The sequence below is a fragment of the Lycium barbarum genome, chromosome 7, assembly GCF_019175385.1.
Source record: "Lycium barbarum isolate Lr01 chromosome 7, ASM1917538v2, whole genome shotgun sequence".
NCBI classification, from domain to species: domain Eukaryota; kingdom Viridiplantae; phylum Streptophyta; class Magnoliopsida; order Solanales; family Solanaceae; genus Lycium; species Lycium barbarum.
In genome coordinates, this window is record NC_083343.1 from 111431635 (window position 1) to 111453255 (window position 21621).

Below are 21621 nucleotides of genomic sequence, written 5' to 3' on the forward strand. Positions count from 1 at the left end.
GGCCTTCCCTTCCTCTTCTTGTGTTGGGCCTTTATATGCATAATGGACTTAATTCACAGTTCTGCCCATTATGCCCATTCTTGTATAGTCGCTCGTTTGGGCCGTGTTTGTTTGTCTTAGCCGAATTAAATTTAATTTTCTTATTGTTATAAAATAGTATTTGAAGTTTCTCTCTTTGAGTTATGAATCTTGCATTATTAATTATCTAGACCCATACTAATCCTTTTTCTTTCCATTTTATGCATGACCTTCGCATACGAGTCCGAGGGACTTGTCTTCCGCATTCGATGTTGGGCCAAGGCCCAACGAAACAGCCTTCTCTCTTCGTTCCAGCCCTGTCCGCAGCATATACACCAAAAGAAAGAAATAAAATTCTGGGCGAAAGCCCAACAGCAGAAACAGTCCACAACAGCTATTAAAGTTGTTATTGGGCCGAAGCCCAACACCAGCCCCTGAACGCAGCATCAAAACGCTACTAATATACAAATATTCAAGAACTTTTTATAAATAATTTCTTCAAGATTTATCAAATTATACACATTTTAGCCGAATACAACTAAATAAAGTTAGAGGAAGAAAACTCATTGTCTTTTGCATTTTATTTATAAATAAGCTTATTTTAGATAGCATTTTAGATAGCATTTGAAGTTTCTTTTGTCCAAATTATCCTACAAGTCTTGTTTTAAAATAGCATTTCTTTTAAAAGCCTTAGCACATTTCTAAGTCTTATTTTAAACAGCGTTACTATATTTTCACCTTAGTAGTATTATAAATCATTTTCTTAAAGTTTGAGCGCCTTATTTAAACTTAATTAATTAACCTAAGTTTGGCCGGTAAACCGTAGTTAACGGATCCTAGAGGATGCCTAACCCCTTCCCTTTAGGATAATTAGAACCATTACCTAGAATTGAAAATTAAGCAGACCATTAACGGAGGTTTAGTTAGGCTTTACCTTAGTTAATAATTAGGTGCCCTAATTCACCTTAAAACTAATTAGGTGGCGACTCCTTAAAATAAAGCAAAATAGGGATCTCCAATATGTTATACTCTAATTTAGACCCGGTTTAAATGGGGTATAACAACTTGGCGACTCCGCTGGGGAAATTAGGTTCTAAACCACAACAGACTTAGGTTAATTAATATTTTGTTGGGTGTTTTGAATGTGTGTTTTCTTTATTTTTGCCTTATATGCCTTTAATGTCGTTATTATTGTTTTATTGTCTTATTTGCCTTTGCCATGTAATATATATGTTTTCTTTTATCAAATTGGCATTCCGTTCATATTTATTCCACCCTTGGAAAATTCACACAATTCACACACTTAAAGCGGTTTCGCGGTTCGCGGCCGTGCACTACTAAAACACCCTTTTTAGTCGGATTGATCTTGTGGATTTAGTCGATCAGCGGTGCAGTCGACAGCCACGGACTTTCCACTCCCAAGTTTTCCGTTTGGGGGAGCCTTGCTTCATAGGAAGCCAACTCTTAGTCGGCTTAAGATAGAGCTAAACCAAAACCGTCTTTAAGAGCATGCACGAACCTAGGAGGCTTAATACCCAAGGTGTATTAAGTCCATTAGTGAACCTCACCCAAATGTCCGAGTGGGTCTATGACCCCGAGCGACGATTATCACGTTATGTGCATTGATTTGAAGTATAAACATGTGTGTTATGTGGACTATGTGCTACTTAGGTAAAACTAATCATTTGCCAATGCAGGTAGCCATGAGTCAACATAACATTTACCCGAGGTTTAGCATGGTTTTGAGTGTTCCTCCTCAACTGAAAGCATGGTGGAATGATTTGGGGGACTACGGACAGCGTGTGGTACGTGGAGCGTTGGGGCACTTACCGTCTTTGATGGATATCCAACCCTGTAGAGACATCATCGAGGCGGCAACTGTGTTTTGGGATGAGAAAAGGGCCGTGTTTAGATTTGGCAACATTGAGATGACGCTGTTGTTAGAAGAAATAAGAGGCTATGTAGAAAATGCTGATTTATTACATAAGAAGAAAAAATGGCAAAACTGTGGCATGATTATTCCAAAGGAACCTTTACCAAAAGAATTTGTTGACAGCCTCGGGTTTAGAAAGGGTAAAGGCGTAGAGTGTTTACAAGGGTCTATGATACCATTTGAGTATTTTTATCATAGATTTGGTTATCAACAAAGTTTCACCCGTCATCAAGACGAATTTTTCTCATATGACTCTTGGAAACAAAAACGATGCTTCGCTTTCGCAGTATGTTTTTTGGGAACTGTGGTATTCCCTAAAGGAACAACAAGAGATATTCACACCCGTCTCATTACTGTGACTGAAGCTCTATTTGGTGGCATTGACGGGAAATACTACATTGTGGTCCCTATGGTCGTGGCAGATATCTACCGAGCGTTAGGACGTTGCAAGCATGGGTACAAACATTTGGAGGGATGCAACTTGCTTTTACAGATTTGGTTGATGGAACATCTTCAAAAGGTCGACAGGGGTCTAGCATTCCGAAAGCCGATGGGTGAAAATCACATTCTGAGACATATTCCAGGCACTATCTTGACGAGTAGATCATTTGAAAAGCCAAATTGTGTAGAAGGGTGGGTAGGACGTCTTAGTCATTTGAACGATGATTCAGTTCAATGGATGTTCAGTTGGTTTCCATCCGAGGGTTTGGTGTTTCGTAAAAAGATCGTGCCATTTTTAGTTTTATGGGACTTCGGGGCTTGCAACCTTACGCCCCATTAAGAGTTTTGAGGCAATCTGGAAGAAAGCAAAACATACCTTTAGTGGCAGACATGGATCATTATCGAGCCGACTACAAAGAAGGAAAAATTCCTTTCGCAAAAGAAGTTATAAACATGTGGAAATCGAGGGAAACCATGAAAACAGGTTCGATTGAGCCAAATAGATACCAAGCTGGATGTGAGGATAACTATTTAGAGTGGCTGACCGCTAACTTGGAAGGATCAATCGAACCTGGCGTTAGTCTGAGGGTACAAATTAAGGATGGGGAAGCAGAAGCATACATCTTACCCCGGCAACTGCGTAAGAAAAGTCTTGTCTCTGAAGCCGAGCACCATGAACAACTTGAAGAAAAAGAAAGGGAGGCAGAGAAATGGAAGCAACAGGCACTTAGTTACGAGCAAAGCATGCAAGAATTGGATACACTTCTAGCTGAGCAAGGAGACACTTGCATCAAAGAAGGCATCAAAACGGGAGGAGTTCTAGCTATGTCATACCTTGCCCAGAATCGCCGAAAGATCGATCAATCAATCCAGGAAACCAAGAGGCTCAAGAGCAACGAAGGGCCTTCCTCATTTTAATTAGCTTATGAAAATCAAGTAGTAATTGTCATAATTTCTTTTGCATCGGGATTTAAATTTTAAACATCATATGTTTTGGGGCTTTCAATTAATAGCACATTGGGATGACATATAATTGCATATTTTATCCTTCAAATCCACGTTAGGCCTACCTCTGGCACAAAAGAGGTCCCGTGCATAATAGGTTGCGCTGTGTTTGCTATATCTCCCTTTTTACCATATGATTGTTTGCCATGCAATATGTGTTTGGTTTGCTATGCAATATGTGTTTTGTTTGTTATGCAATATGTGTTTCTTTCAACGTTGTTTGCTCAATGTTCGCATTATTTTAAGCAGCAATCATTCGCACTATACTAACGTAGTTTTCTTCATTTTTGAAGGTTTTTCTTTTTATTCTGATTATTTCCCCCCAACGGTTGATTCGTGTTGACTGCAAGCTGGGAGACCACCCGTACTTTACAAGATCAAAAACACGAGCATCCAATGATATGAATGATTCAGGGGCATCCGAACAGACTGGCTTGGGACTTGTCACCCTTCCAAGAGACGAACCCGAAGCTTCGGGAGGAGGGAATGATGAACTCATCGCCCAACTGGTGCAGCAAATAGCCAATATGCAAACTGAAATCGAGCGACTGCGAAATCTTACCAATCTATCCATCACCCTTAATACTCCTCACCACGAACAAAGAACAAATGCGACAATTCCACCATCCTTTTCACCTGTTGACTCACCCGCTCCTTAGCCCTCTCCCTCAAACCCTCCGTTTTACACGTGCCATCCAAATACTACCGATTCATAACAAAATAGCCAGCAACAAACCATCTCACAACAATCAAATCCACAACAAGCCATTCCACCACCAATCCACCCGCAACAAACCACCCCGCAACAAACCAACATACATCAAACCATCCCGCAACCAGCCAACCCCCACCAAAATAACTTCCAACAAACCAATCCGCCACCTTTCACCCCTCCCTACATTCCTCAACCTGCAGTTACCCAAATTACCTCATTTACCCAAACTACCCCACTTACCAAAAACTACCAAGCAACTCAACACATACCATTGTCATACACCGCTAACCATAATACGCAGTATGTGCCACCGGTATATGTAGCAGAAGCTCAACCTTTCACTACCCAGTTGCAGGCTGTGCAGCATCCAGAGGTTGACCCTTATGAAGAGATAGAAAGGGAAGCCAGGGCAAGAGCGGACGAGAATGTAGAAAAAGAGCTTCGCAGTCTGAGAGAAGCAGTTAGAAATATCCAAACCAACAGAGGATGTGAAGGACTTGAGTATGAAGATCTATGTATCCATCCTGATATCGAGTTGCCCGCCGGATATAAAATCCCAAAATTTGATATGTTTGATGGGAAGGAAAATCCTCGGGCTCACTTGAGGTCATACTGCGATAAGCTTGTCGGAGTGGGGAAAGATCAAGCTATCAGGATGAAGTGGCATGAAACTGTCCAGTGTAGTTTTGGGTATGGTCTCATTTATATTTGACAAAAGAAACTGCCTAGCGGTATTGTATTGAGCTGATATGTCTCTACTGTGGTCTTTGATGAACCTTTCCTGTTCACTTTCAATTAATTTGAGCCTAGTGTGGAATATGTGTTTGATCCAACTCTATAAAGGATAACATGTTGGTTCGGTGTCGGTAGTCCGTTTCCTTCAAATTTAAGTAGGGGTTTAGTTTAGCTTTTAATTAAGGATGCATATTTCAGTTCCTTCCTTTTATCCTAGTATGGTTGGTATATCTAACCTGTTTTAGACTACTACTAAACTAAGATTAATATTTAAAGTATGCTTGCTAGTTTAAAGCTGAATCAGACCCCTTTGCATACTCCTTAACGACCCTGTTCCAAAAATTGTGAAAATCTATCCTATGTGTTTTGTTTGCGTTGTTGCACTAATGAGCACACAGATAAGCCCTGCTTGCATACTTTGCCTACTCGGAGTTATGTCCATGTTTTGAAATAACTCCGCAACATTCGCTTAATTGGGTCTATATATACTACGTACATCTTGAGATTCATTGTATATATTTTGCTCCTTTGTTGGACCAGCTATGACTTTATTTTGTCCGGAATGTGAAATATGCATAAATCTGATTTCGTGTACGGATATGCCTGTGTACGGGGTATATGAGTTTTGGCATATTTAAATATACACTGCACACCACTCTTTGCTTGGTTGTGATAATCTTGTGTTGTTAAAGTTTGGGCCTTCCCTTCCTCTTCTTGTGTTGGGCCTTTATATGCATAATGGACTTAATTCACAGTTCTGCCCATTCTTGTATAGTCGCTCGTTTGGGCCGTGTTTGTTTGTCTTAGCCGAATTAAATTTAATTTTCTTATTGTTGTAAAATAGTATTTGAAGATTCTCTCTTTGAGTTATGAATCTTGCATTATTAATTATCTAGACCCATACTAATCCTTTTTCTTTCCATTTTATGCATGACCTTCGCATACGAGTCCGAGGGACTCGTCTTCCGCATTCAATGTTGGGCCAAGGGCCAACGAAACAGCCTTCTCTCTTCGTTCCAGCCCTGTCCGCAGCATATACACCAAAAGAAAGAAATAAAATTCTGGGCGAAAGCCCAACAGTAGAAACAGTCCACAGTAGCTATTAAAGTTGTTATTGGGCCGAAGCCCAACAGCAGCCCCCTAAACGCAGCATTAAAAAAAACGTGGGCTGAGACCACTCCCACTAGCAGCACAATCAGCAGTCTGAAAGTGCGCTGAGCCCATTTTGATGTCATTTGCTCCTTTATTTCATTTTTTTTATGCATTTGATTTGTATTTGTGCAACTAACATTTTACTTGTTTGTTTCCTTAGCTAAATAAACCTTAGTAGATTAGTATGGAATTTAGTTTTAGTTAAAGGGTAGTTAATTTAAGAAAGACCAATTAATTCCATAAGCTTCATTTTTTCTTTTATGTCAAAACTATTTATAACATCTAATATTTATTTTATTAATTTGCAAATAGCGTAACTATGCATTTTGAGTTAATGGAATCATATTTTAAAATTTCAAAACGCTACTAATATACAAATATAAATTCAAGAACTTTTTATAAATAATTTCTTCAAGATTTATCAAATTATACACATTTTAGCCGAATACAACTAAATAAAGTTAGAGGAAGAAAACTCATTGTCTTTTGCATTTTATTTTAAAATAAGCTTATTTTAGATAGCATTTTAGATAGCATTTGAAGTTTCTTTTGTCCAAATTATCCTACAAGTCTTGTTTTAAAATAGCATTTCTTGTAAAAGCCTTAGCACATTTCTAAGTCTTATTTTAAACAGTGTTACTATATTTTCACCTTAGTAGTATTATAAATCATTTTCTTAAAGTTTGAGCGCCTTATTTAAACTTAATTAATTAACCTAAGTTTGGCCGGTAAACCGTAGTTAACGGATCCTAGAGGATGCCTAACTCCTTCCCTTTAGGATAATTAGAAACCTTACCTAGAATTGAAAATTAAGCAGACCATTAACAGAGGTTTAGTTAGGCTTTACCTTAGTTAATAATTAGGTACCCTAATTCACCTTAAAACTAATTAGGTGGCGACTCCTTAAAATAAAGTAAAATAGGGATCTCCAATATGTTATACTCTAATTTAGACCCGGTTTTAAATGGGGTATAACACCCTGTAGCTATACTTGATCGTCAAGTGAGAAAGGTGCGTACTAAGGTTGTGGCTTCCGTCAAGGTATTGTGGTGAAATAACAACAGGGAAGAGATGACCTGGGAAGCCGAAGAGGAGATGAAGAATAAGTATCCTTACTTGTTCCCTATGCCTACAGGTAATCTAAATTCCTCACTTGATTATATTGATTAGTTGATGAGACTATGTGTTGTATTAATAAAAGAGACTCCCCTGAAATCCTTATAAGACCTTATGAGTCTAGTTTAATATTCGAGGACGAATGTTCTAAAGGGGGGAAGGACGTTATATCCCGTATTTTTATACATTGGAATATTTTTAAGCTAATCGAGATAAGGTTAAGGACGAGATTATTTTGGGATATGAACTAAAGTGTAACCCTCGATTTTAATTAGTGCACGATTTGTTATAAATTCCAATCAGTATAGAAATTTTAATGGAGATTAGGGATTAAGTAACCATGATTATATTATTAAGTGGGGATTAATGATTAATTAAGCTAATTAGACTACTAACTGGGCCCCACAACACATGGCGAAATTTGATTGGTGTTGAATGGAATAGGACACATGTCATAAGGGTTGGACATGTGTCCACTTTATAGGCAACATATAAATCCTAAGTTGATCACTCATAATTCATTTATCACATTCACAATCTTATTGAAGAAGAAATGAGCTCCTAGCAATGGCAACTCACGACCATGGCTATGGCAGCAACTCTTGAAGGTCGCGGCCATGGCAGCCTTGGAAACTCACGTCCCGCCATCCTCCACACCATTAAATTGTTGATCTTTACCTTGATTTGAAGGAGGAATCACGAACAGCCATGGTAGCAAGCTCACGGCCAGCTTGTAATATATATAAAAAAAAAGTTTTTGCTTGCTTAGATTAATTCCAAGGTGATTTGCAAGTCCAAGGAAGTGATAGCAACGTTGGGTATTGAATTGAGGAAGAAGAAATAGTGAAAATGGTGCAAGTTATTGTAGGGCTGTCCTAATTAAATTGAGGCTGAGATACTTCGGGCAGCGTATACGTATTGTGTCTCGGATAAGCGTTAAAGGTATGTACAGCTATCCTTTCTTTCTTTTGGCATGTCTTAGATATAAGTGACGTATGATATAAGCTTTGGGGTAATTCTAATCATAAGTTTCAAGTGTGATTCATGATTCTTATTCACTTCTTGATGTTAGAACTCTTAAGGTAATTGAGCTATTGCCTCTCAAGTCTTCTATACGTTGGATAGTAGTCGGTATGTATAAGCTCCTATCTTAGAGACTCTACGATGACTAATGTCCTTGACTTCTATAAACTATTTCTTATTATCTTGATACATGTCTATGATTCCTGAGGCTCTATTTGATATAGTCCATTGTGACATTTAAAGGGTACTCAACATGACTATCGCCTTTGATACTCGAGTGTTAGTTATTCCACTTATTCTATTGAGTCTCAGATGATGATTTAGTTGTATGTGGTTACTCATGATATTCTACTCGTGCATACTGTTATTGTGTCATTCACCGAGTCCCGGGCCGGGTATGTTCTCGTGCGCAGTTTCACTACATTGTTCACCGAGTCCCATGATGGGCCGGGTACGGTATATGTTTATGATGATATGATGATATGATGACATGATTATGGAACCGAGTCCCATGATGGGCCGGGTACGGTATACGTGTACACAACTTTATTCACCGAGTCCCTCACTAGAGGGTCGGGTACGGTATATATATATATATATATATATATATATGATGATGATGATGATGATATGATTATGTCAGCGAGTCCCATAATAGGCCGGGTATGGTATATGATAATGATATGCATGATTTTGTTTCGTAAGGCACAGGTACAGTGATTTCCTGATTATCATACTTGTCTCCTGGAATCTCTACTTCAGTTATGATCTTCCTTAATGTATTTCATGCTTTATATACTCAGTACATATCTCGTACTGACCCCCTTTCTTCGGGGGGCTACGTTTCATGCCCGCAGGTACAGATAGTCGGTTTGGTGACCCTTCAGCATAGGACTTCCACTCAGCTGTCTTGGAGAGCTCTGTTGTTTCGGAGCCTAGACTTTTGGGTTTAGATCCTTTTGATGTATATATATGTTTATCCAGGGGTACGGCGAGGCCCTGTCCCGTCATATGTCAGTGTTGATACTCTTAGAGGTCTGTAGACATATGTGTGGGTTGTGTATAAGTTTGTTCAGCTGTGTCTATACGATGTGCTATGGATATTGATATGTTGTGGCAGCCTTGTCGGCTTGCGTATGATATTGATATGTTGTGGCAGCCTTGTCGGCTTGCGTATGATATCGATATGTAGTGGCAGCTTTGTCGGCTTGCTTATCATATTATGTTTTGATCAGTTGTGACTCTTTAAGAGACAAGTTATCTGAGTATGTATATATATGATGATGTTATGAACCTCTGGAGTTCCTTTGCAAGTTTCCATATTGATTTTAGCTGCAGTTTGACTATATATAATAGATACGTATATGAGTGTCCAGGTCGGGCACTAGTCATGGCCCACGGGGTTGGGTCGTAACATCATTAGTGTCTGTATTCCAAGATTATGGGGAAAAAACGTATCAGAAAGTTACAAATGAGAGGTATATCAAGATTACATCATTTGTGGACAACAGAGGGGCGTGTATGAAATCTATCTCCATTGTCACAATCATTCATAACAAACCGGGAATTCAATCATCATAAGAACATGTTAACAGCGAACAACATCTTCAGCACTATTTCATCAACAACATTCCAACACAAGTTGAAAGAAAATGGCTTTGACATTAAATTGGAAGCTTGTTTTTGCAGTTCCATTAGTATTGGGAATGCAGGCTTCTCAAGCAACACCTCTCAGCTTGTATGTGAAATTTTGATTTTTATGCGTAACTATAACAATTTTGACACTCTTTGACACAAGTTGAAGGCTCAGCGCATTGGTTAAGAGGTTGCAAAAAGTCCCTAAGTTCATGTGTTCGAACCTAGGTCACGACATATCTATTTTTTTTTATACCTCTTTAATATGAATCTTGGCTCCCCCACTGCTCTTCCCACTCATTCTGATGTGTGGCCTCAACTTGGAGACCATCTGAGGTCTCATCTTCTTCATCCTCCTCGGTCTCCGCCACACTCCTTTTTCTTTTGGCAGTGCTTTGAAGTGGAAGTTCATCATCCAGTAACTTCACAATGAGCACTGTTGAGTAGCTGTTGGCTAAATAATTATGATTGATACATTGAAGGTTTTATGATTGGACAAACAATGCACCCAGGACAATCAACTAGAGAAATAAGGAGGAAATCATTTGAAGAACCAAACATCCAATCAGAACTCCAAAGGACTTAGTGAAATGGCCACAACATTCAACAAGAACTGCTCAAAGGAACTGGTCCTTACGCAACCGGAGACTCAAGCTATTCCATTACCGATTTAGAGGAGACGCAATATTGACTGATGCATATTTATTGAAGAGAAGGTTTTTAGTTATGATAATATTAATTTAACAATTACCATAATTGAATAACATAAAAATTGGCATTCGAGTAGGACAATGAAGCATACACGCATACAAGGTAAGCCTTTCAAGTGGGCCGGGCTCGGCCGGGCCATATAAATGCGGGTCACATGTGGCCGGGCCAGGCCATAGTTAGTGGGCCGGGTTGGGGGCCGGGTTGGAGGAGGGAAAGGGGTATCCGACCCAGCCCCCTACCCGGGTAGGGGTACATAGTGGGCCGGCCGAGTTTTAGTTATTTTGATACTTTAAAATCTAGATATTGTCAACTTTATTTTAACCATCAAGTTCCTTAAATTATACTTTGGCCCTATTTTCAATCTATAGATGCCATTCATTCTTCTCCATATTATCTCGCAATTCCCTACTCTTCTCTTTTCCTAAATTTCCTACTCATCTAAATCTCTCTCTCTCTCTCTCTCTGTTACACCCGTAGTTTTGTACGTTGAGAGTCATAAGTGTTGATTGTTTTAAGTATGGACACTGGAGTTACCTTCAAGAATATATGAGATTATATGCACCAATATTATGGTTATGAGGGCTTAAGTTCATGTAACAAGCTATGGAAGGATTGAAGGGCAAGTGAGTCAAGGAAACTAAATTTGTTGGAACTTTGATGAAAATATGAGGGGCAATTTTGGCCCAACTTGGAGGAATAATATCTTTTGGTATATGAGGAGTGTTTAGGTAAAGAAAATTCTTAAATTGAAGTTCGGGAAGTCTAGTTTTCAACGCAAAAAACCGGTCATCGATATGACATCGGAGTAGAGAATTATGGACGTTACAAGTCAGGTTGACAGCGCAGAAATGTGCTGCTACAGTAACCGAGCTGCTACCGTATCAAGCTGCTACAGTACCGACTCTAGAGTTCTAGAAAAGGCGTTTTACCCTTATTGTTTTCATCCAACACCTCTAAAACATTTCCCAACCCTCTAAAATATTTTCCCAACTTCCACCCACGAAAATTCAGCCCAAATCAAGTGGAAACAACCAAATCTTCCATCAAGAAAGTTAGAAACTACGAGAGTGGCAAACCTACGGTGTTGTCTAGTGATTGAGGGTGAAGCGGAACTTATGCAGCCGTTATTCTTGGGTTGTATTCCCTGCTTAAGGTATGTATAGCACCCCTTTGGTTATGTGTTGGCTTAAATTAATGTTGATAAAGTTGTTTGAGTCTAAACACCGCAAGACTACACTAAAATAAGTTAAGTTAAGCCGTTGTTTCGTAAGGGCTGTTTTGAATGTTTAAATGTGACTTCTAATGGTTTTAAATTGTGGATTATAACCTGAATATATTGTCCCTACGGTTATTGGTATTATTCATGTGTTAGTTGGAAAAATGAAGAAGAAAATATATGAAATCTACGAATGGAAAGTAAAGGATGAGGTGTAGGAGTTTGGATTGTTTTGGAATACATTTAAGGATATTTTGTTCTAAATATGATATGGTAAATATATTTTCACGACCCGACTAGGGGCCGTGACCGGTACCCGGGGCTAACCACCGAGCACCACTCATTTCCTTACTCGTCATAGTCAGTATACACTTATCTCCCATTTATATACTCATAATCATAAGACAACCAATTTTCATTTGAAAACATAATTAATTTTATATACACAAGCCATTCGGCTATCAAAATAATAATATATATACAATCGTAGCATCGTGAGACCATACTATCCACACATGCGTATCTACGAGCCTCTACTAGAGTACTAGACATATGGACGGGACAAGAACCCGTCGTGCCCAAAATACATATACATATATATATATATATATATATATATATATATATATATATATATATATATATATATATGTACACAAAAGAATAAACCAAGTAGCACCTCTGAAACAATGGAGTGCTCTCAAATCAGCTGACAGCTCTTACGAGTCTAGATCAAGCTCACTTCCCTGTCTACCTATGGGCATGAACATAGCGTCTAAAGAAAACAGACGTCAGTACGAACATTGTACTGAGTATGTAAGACAAGAACGAAATAAACATAATAGAAGAATCATGAGCCATGAGAGGAAGGTATAACTTGCATGAGTTTCATAGGTGCATATATTTCATACATATCTCGTATATTTATATAATCGTAGTACATATGTCATCACAGCGCATATATCATCACATCATAATCCTCATCGTTAACCCGCGTTCGGGTAACCATCATATGTCGCCCACTAGTGGTGTCATGTCCGGCCCTCTAGGCACGGTGTAATCATAAGCAGCCCGCATTAGCGGTGACATGTCCGGCCATCTAGGCACGGTGTAATCATAAGCAGCCCGCATTAGCGGTGACATGTCCGACCATCTAGGCACGGTGTAATCATATCGTCACTTAATCATTCATAACTTAAAATTTCCATACCTCGCATAAGTATATCACAAACTTACATTATTGACAATTTCATAGACATATCATGACTTAGCATCCTTATACATTTATCGTTAAGACATACATTAGAACTTGAAGACAACTATGGCTATGTCGGGGTGACATAAGGTCGTGAACCCTCGATTCCGTTATGGAGTATTCATAAGTATCCGGCCTCACCTTGAAGGGAATAGTGTATAAGGTGAGTGTATCCAATAAATAACATCATTAATTATATAGGAACATCATACCATGAACTCTAGGATCTTGAGACTTAAGTTCATCATCATCATTATTGGACTCGTAATGTATCTCTTATCTCAAGTAGCTATTCGTGAACATAGACTCTTAGCTTTCCAGGATATAGAGGATTCATGGAGAAGAAGGAGAAATCATGCCATCGAATTCATGCCATAGAAAGAAAGGACTAGTCTCACATACCTTTTACGTTTAGCTAATCCATCGCGTGCTTGTTCTCCTTCAACACCCACGTTTCTACCTTCAAGAGAAGTCGTATGGACATTAGCTAATCGATTACTTAGACGTACTTACTAAAGCTAAAGAAAATTGGGCAGCATTTCCTTTGTTTGTACAACTTTTCCCATATTCTATATCAACTCCCAAACATTCATAACAACATTCACAATATAATAGACAACAATCATCATCCATCTACATTATCCGCATTTCACCATTGCACTCCAATCCCTCCATAATCATGATCATAGTTCATTATTGCATTTTTCTCACATATAATACTTTTTCCCATGTTCTAACGTCATTCATAACATAGTTACAATCACAACATACCAATATTCATAATTCACCCCAAACTACTACTCAACAATGACACTATTCACTCATTTATGACCCATTTCCTATATCTTTCTATAATCCAAGTGCTTGTAACTTTCAACACCTTAAACAATCAAGAATGATCATAAAACTCACCTTAGATGATGGACGAACAAACCTTGAGTGTAACTTCTCTTCTTGCACCAAAACCCTAACTCACTTCCCTTGAGTTTTCTTGGTGTAGATGAACTTTTGTTAGGCTTCATACACTTGATTTCGTGGTTTCGAAGTAGTTGATCATGGATTTACTTTGATTTCTTGTGGATGAATATTGGAGAGTGTTCTAGAGGTTTCTTGAAGAGAGGAGAGTGGAAATGAAATGAAATAAAATGAGAGAGGGTCCTTATATTAAATCTTGAAATCAGTCCCGACCAAGTTATACGGACCAACATACGGTCCGTACATTTTTTACGGGCCGTATGTTTGGTCCAGTGAGACATGACATTCTGGGCTGATTATACGGCCAGTATAATTTATACGGCCAGTATGTTGGGTCGTATAATGCCCAGTCCATCTGAACTCTTTCTCGTTGACTCGTTTGATTTCCAATCCTTATCGAACCTTCTTGACACTTGTCTAACCCCTCAATACCAATCTAAGGGATGTTATTACTCTTCTCCAAGACATCATTATGCCATCATTAACTCGTCGCTCATAATTCTTACCCGACACGCAACATATCTTTTGCTTTCTTTGACAAACTTCTTCCTTTACGTCAAATGTCTTTGAATCTCAGTTAGGATCATCAACCGCTATTTCTTACTTATCAAAATCATCGTATACCTCGTGCTCTTCGCTAGCCTATTCACTGTACGCTAACGGGTTCCAAGGTGTAACATATATGCGTAATGTTATGAAGGGTGTGGACCGAATTATGAAAGGAGATTCGGGTTTGAATGACGTTTTCTATTTGTTAAACTAGCTTGCTCCTCGATATGATTCTTAAAGTAATCAAAGAGGGTTATATTGGATTATATTGTAGTTGTTTCTATTGTTGATTGTTGTTGTTGTTGTTGTTGGGATGCTTGATGACCCTTTGTGGTCTTTGGGATGTAGTATAAATAGGGGAGATACTGCCCGAATTTCGGCAGATTCTAAACGGAATCAAATTGAAGGCTTAAGATGAGCGTATGACATTGAGCCTAACCATCATATTAATGGTTTATGTGTAGATTTACGAGCTTGGAAGGATAAATGTTGAAGGGCTAAGGAGACCAAAAGGTATGTGAAGGCTAGTCCCTTTCTTTCAAAAGGCATGATTCCTATGTTATGATTCCATATATGTTTCCATAACCTTCTTACTTCCAAAAGTTAGAAGTTCATGATTCTTAAAAGCTTTTTATGATTCTAAAGATCAGATGTTTTCTATGACGAACATGATGATGATGATCTTAATTCTAGAAATTCCAAAGCTTATGATATTAATGTTATTATGAGATTATTGAGCTTATTTCATGATTATCTGAATTTTATTCATTGTTTTTTATCTCACCTTATAATAATTATTCCTTCAAAGTGAAATATAGCGATGATGATTGCTCCATAATATAAATCGGAGGTTACCAACCTTACGTCACTTCGATAGAGTTGTGGCTTTTATTTGGCTCTCATGCATGCTTTATATATATATTTTTTTTTCTCACACCGAGCTGCGCTATAGTATGTCGGGTACGGCACCTATTGTGCAACCACTGATCAGTTGGTATGGTATTACATACTGAGTCCCGAAAGGGCCGGGTACGTTACACACTGAGTCTCGAAAGGGCCGAGTACGTTACACACCGAGTCTCAAAAGGGCCGGGTACACTACACACCGAGTCTCGAAAGGGTCGGGTACGTTACACATCGAGTCTTGAAAAGGCCGAGTACGCTATGATAATGATATATATATATATATACACGTATGTATCAAAATGTTTTTTTAAAGGCTAAGCATGCATGACATCCGCCTTATGAGGCATCCAGATGTATAGGTTATCTCTCTTACTCCATGTTACCTTTCATATATATATATATATATATATATATATATATATTGTGATATTATTCATGCCTTACATACTCAGTACATTATTCGTACTGACGTCCCTTCCTCTGGACGCTGCGCTCATGCCCGCAGGTAGGCAGGGAGACGGATCAGACCTGTAGGTGTTATATCAGCGGATTCTCAGGAGCACTCCACTTACCTTCAGATTTGCAGTATATTTGGTGTTGTCCTTATGATCATTTATATTCTATGTAGAGGCTCGTAGACATGTGTGTACAATTAGATGTTTTATAGCTCCACCGGTTCATATTATTGTATAATATATTGGTAGCCTTGTCGGCTGGTGATGATGGGCATAATTGTTGATGATTATATAGAGATGCACCATTATGTTGTGATATATGTCCCTACAGGTTATGACAATCATGAATTACATTTGGGGTTCACCCAGAAATGATTATGAAACGTATGCTTAGAGGTACTCGGTAGGTTAGCTCCAGCTGCCCATCATGGTCCTCTGGTTGGGTCATGACAAATTGATATCAGAGCAGTTCGTCCTAGGGAGTGTTTACGAGCCGTGTCCAGTAGTGTCTTGTTTATGGGTGTGAAGCGCACCATGCTTATAAACAAGAGGCTGCAGGGCATTTAGGAACCATTGACCTTTTTTTCCTATCTTAGATTATGCCATAGAGTTGAATTATAGGATATGATGTCCCTGATTCTAACCCCAAATGTTTTGATCATGGATAAACAGTTGATTATGCAGCTACAAGGTAATTGCTGAGAATTGGAGTTGTTCACTCGAAAGGTATGTTTCCTGGTTTATTAATATAGATAGACGTTGATATAAGAACTTGAGCAAGATATTATGGGTATTTGTGATTGCTCTGTGGGGTATTGGATGTGTTTTCTAGGTTGTGTGCACGAATGAGGTAGTAAGAATTATGGAGGAAATTCTGCCAAAATTTTTACAAATTGAATTGTTTGCATGTCTATAGAGAAAGAGAAAAGGGAAAATGTGACCATCAGCTATTTGGTAAGTCATGATTGAAGGAACAACTATGAGACGCTTTCAAAGAAAAGTTTTAGAATTATTTTAATTTAATTTGAAGGAAGAACCCTGGAGGGAAAAATGATTAGCAGTTAAAGAAAATGGAATGAGTTGCATCTGAGATTTCGGAGGATTGAGACCTATAGGAAACATAAAGAAAGTTGACATTAGGAACTCAAATATGGTATTACGATTTATAGATTAGATTGGTTAGTGAGAGATAACAAAGAGATATTGATATGGAAAAGGAAGTTAACGAGTACGAGAAAGTTTCCCCCTAGAGGTATATATATATATATATATATATATATATATATATATGAGATCAAGATGGGTTTGTACTCATAGTGGAATATTTTGTAGACTTCCAGGTAGATAATATTAAGTGGTAAACGGGAAAGAGCACTTTAAGAGTAAAGGAAATCAAGGAGGACCTTGAGGACAGAAGTACGAGAAAGCGCGGTTATGAGTTGATTAAAAGAAGTTACGTGATCGTCAACTATAAGAGGAAGTTTAATAAATTAGTAAGGTTGGCCAAAGGTAGACAGTGATGGCATAAGACAGTGGACTTGGAATAGAGAACCAAAAGTAAGAGATATCTCAAGGATACTGGTGAAAGGATAGCTATGAAAGAAAATCACGGCTGAAGGAGCATGGTACAGTCCGGAATTCTATAAGGAGCCTAACGAATTCTGATGTCACCATTGATTCATTAACCTAGGGGACTATTAGGTATGAAGGAAGGAAGTGGTTTGAATTGTATCCAATATGTGTGGAAATTTGACTTGATACAAGAATCCAGTTAGCAAAATAGAAATAAGTCAAACCATGCGATGAAAGTAACTCCGGCATTATATGGACTAGAGGAGTTGAAGTATCGCTAGGGTCGGTCAAATGACTACCAAAGACGGTCAATACTCGAATGTTACTGGTATATGAGAACATTCTTAGACGAATTAGAATATTCCCAAGTATAGAAGAAGGAAATGTACTGCCTTGAAGGAGTCGAAATTCGAGATGAACTAATATAGCAAGAATATGCTAAAGAAAAATGGAAATGGACTAAATGCAAGTATATTATGAGGCAGACATGGGAAAGGAGGCATGACAGATAATGAAGGTTTAGAAAATCAAAGGGAATAAGTTTTGTCAATGCAATACGTTGTGTTCCGGGCTACGATTCAAATCGCTTGTACCACAAAAATTTTTGGTTACAATTAAATATGCAGCAAACATACCCTAAAAAGGTAACAGAAGAAGTGAGAAGGCCTACAAGTGACCAAGGATAAGTATCAGAGGCAGTCGGGATTAGTAAAGAGAAATCGTAGTATGGAAGAAGTGAGAGTTTTAAAAGAGAAATATATTTAGGAATTTCGATAATCGTTAAAAGAAAGGAAGACAGTATTCCTATGGATAACTTGATGGCAGTACTGCCTGAGACTAGAAAATATCTCATGCGTCGTGAAATCATAAGTCATCGTTTATATTAAATCGTGAGAGTATATGTCATAGGACCATATAAATAATCGTCTTGATGAAATGACTAGTAAAATGGTGTGGGGACGATAATGAATATTTGAAGAAGAATGGAAGCTAGTAAGTCTCAATTAGCCGCTAGTTTAGGAGAGCCAAGGACCTAAAGAGGGAAGCACACTCGTATTGAAAGGAAGTTGTGATTGAGTAAGATTTTATTTTAGTCTCACGCTTATGAGTTATTTTGTAATGATGTTAAGATTGGAGGAGAGGAAATTGGAGGAAAGATTCAAACATGGATTTGAAGATATTTTGAATAGTAGATTAGCTTGAGATATGATCATTAGTATGTTGTAAGTATAATCTTGTGATGGGGGATAACAATGATGATAAGAAAATATTGTAAACAAGTGTAGAAGGGATGGTGCTGAGGATTGTTGTATGGGTCAAATTGAGTCCCATTGAATATAAATCTCTTGTCTATGGTATTTTTGACGCATTGGATGAGTAATCTGAAGTAAAGTAATTAATAAGAATAATAAGCCATTAGCAAGGAAATGCTATTGCAAACCATCTGGGCTCTACCACAGATGGAACTATGATGACAATGCAAGGAATTAAGGAGTCCGGCCAAAGAATTAACAAGGAGATGAGATGATATGTATGTCAAATCGATTATTACTAAGAGGGATAATCTAAAGTAGCACTAGAGAAGCAAACAAGGAAAAGTGCCACAACCGAATAAGAAAGTTGTCCACTAGTAGAGAAATAGAGGGCTGCGAAACAGGAGGGACTTAGTCAACAAAAGGTGAAGTCATGGAAGTAGACGAAGATAAGATCGCAAGAAAAGGATTCAAGGATATAAATAAAGGAGATGGAAATTTAAGGAATTAAGATATCCGCTTGATTGATAAACCGAAATGACAGATAAATGCGTCAGACTATGGAAAAGATTTATTAAGTGAGAGTCGGGCAAAGGTTAAAAGAAGAAGGAGAACCCTAAAGGAAATGACTAAAGGATATCGTGTTTGATTGGAACAAGCGGGTGATATTGAAACCTCCTAGAACAAACAACATGGATCTTATTGAAAAAGGGATGAATGAAGGTTACAGACAAAGGGAAGAATGAAAAGATATGAATTCGTTGCATGACTAGGAATCTTGGTTATTCTTCGACAAACTTCTGAATTCACCCCTAATTTATTAGCCGAACTAAGGATCAGAAACTTTAAGAGTAAATTGAAGGAAAGGAATCATTAAAGAAGAGAGTTGATATGTTTTGATATAAGTACAAGAATTACCGTTAGTTATCCAAGTGCCAGAAGTCCAATTGAAGGAAAGAGATTAAGCCAGACATTTCGGTGTTAAACTAGTTGAAAGATAGAGTACCGCAAAAATTAATTCGACTGTCGTAGAAAGCAAAGGATGCTAAAATATGACCAGTCTTGAGGTCATATCTAAGGGAGGAAGAATAAGAATAAGTAAACTCCAAGAAGACAAAGGCCTGGGATATCAGTGAAACGTAAGAAAGATACGTAGAGATCGAAGAGAACAAGAATTTCTGAATAAAAAGAAGATGAGATCAAAATTAGATAAAAGTAAGTGGTAAGTACTGGATAAAAGAGCACATAAGAATGTAAACGACGGAGGTTGAAGAGACAACGAGAACGATAAAGTGTGAAGAGTGAGTAGACAGACAGATAATAAGAAAAAGGGCGACCTTAAGCACGAGCATAAATTTTTCCACAAAAGAAGAAGGATGAGTTGCACAATTCAAGTAGGTTCAGTTTTAATGAACAAGTCAGACTACAAGTAAGTAAAGTAAGTACCAGACGATGCAGGCAAGAATGTTGACCTCCACCTCAGAGCGAACTCTACTTCAACATTTGAGGACGAATGTTTTTGAAGGGCGGGAGAATGTCACACTCCGTAGTTTTGTACGTTGAGAGTCATAAGTGTTGATTGTTTTAAGTATGGACACTGGAGTTACCTTCAAGAATATATGAGATTATATGTGCCAATCTTATGGTTATAAGGGTTTAAGCTCATATAATATGCTATGGAAGGATTGAAGGGAAAGTGAATTGAGAAAACTAAATTTGTTGGAACTTTGAAGAAAATATGAGGGGCAATTTTGGCCCAACTTGGAGGAAGAATATCTTTTAGTATATGAGGAGTGTTGAGGTAAGCAAAAGCCTAAATTGAAGTTCGGGAAGTCTAGTTCCCAACACAGTAAACCGTTCATTGATATGACATCGTAGTAGAGAATTATGGATGTTACAATCTAGGCTGACAAAACAGAAATGCGCTGCTACAGTAACCGAGCTACTATAGTACCGAGCTGCTACAGTAACCGACTCTAGAGTTCTAGAAAAGGGGTTTCACCCTCATTTTTTTTCATCCAACCACTCTAAAACATTCCCCAACCCTCTATAATATTTTTCAAACTTCCACCCACGAAACTTCAGCCCAAATCAAGTGGAAACAACCAAATCTTCCATCAAGAAAGTTAGAAACTACGAGAGTAGCAAACCTACGGTGTTGTCTAGTGATTGAGGGTGAAGCGAAACTGATGCAGCCATGATTCTTTGGTTGTATGCACTGCTTAAGGTATGTATAACACCCCTTTGGTCGTGTGTTAGCTTAAATTAATGTTGACAAAGTTGTTTGAGCCTAAACACTGCAAGACTACATTGAAATAAGTTAAGTTAAGCCACTGTTTTGTAGGGGCTGTTTTTAATGTTTAAATATGAATTCTAATGGTTGTAAATTGTGGATTATAACTTGAATATATTGGCCCTACGGTTATTGGGATTATTCACGTGTTATTTGGAAAAATGAAGAAGAAAATATATGAAATCTACGAATGGAAAGTAAAGGATGAGGCGTAGGAGTATGGATTGTTTGGGAATACATTTAAGGATATTTTGAGCTAAATATGATATGGTAAATATATGCGTATTGTTGTGAAGGGTATTGACCAAATTATGAAAGGAGAGTCGGGTTTGAATGACGTTTGCTATTCGTTAAACGAGTTTGCCGCTCGGTATGATTCTTAAAGAAATCAAAGAGGGTTATATCAGATTATATTGTAGTTGTTGCTATTGGTTATTGTTGTTGCTGTTGTTAGGCTGTTTGATGACCCTTAGTGGTCTTTGGGATGTAGTATAAACAAGGGAGATGCTGCCCGAATTTCCGCAGATTCTAAACGGAATCAAATTGAAGGCTTAAGATGAGCGTATGACATTGAGCCTAACCATGGTATGAATGGTTTATGTGTAGATTTACAAGCTTGGAAGGATAAACATTGAGTGGCTAAGGAGACTGAAAGGTATGTTA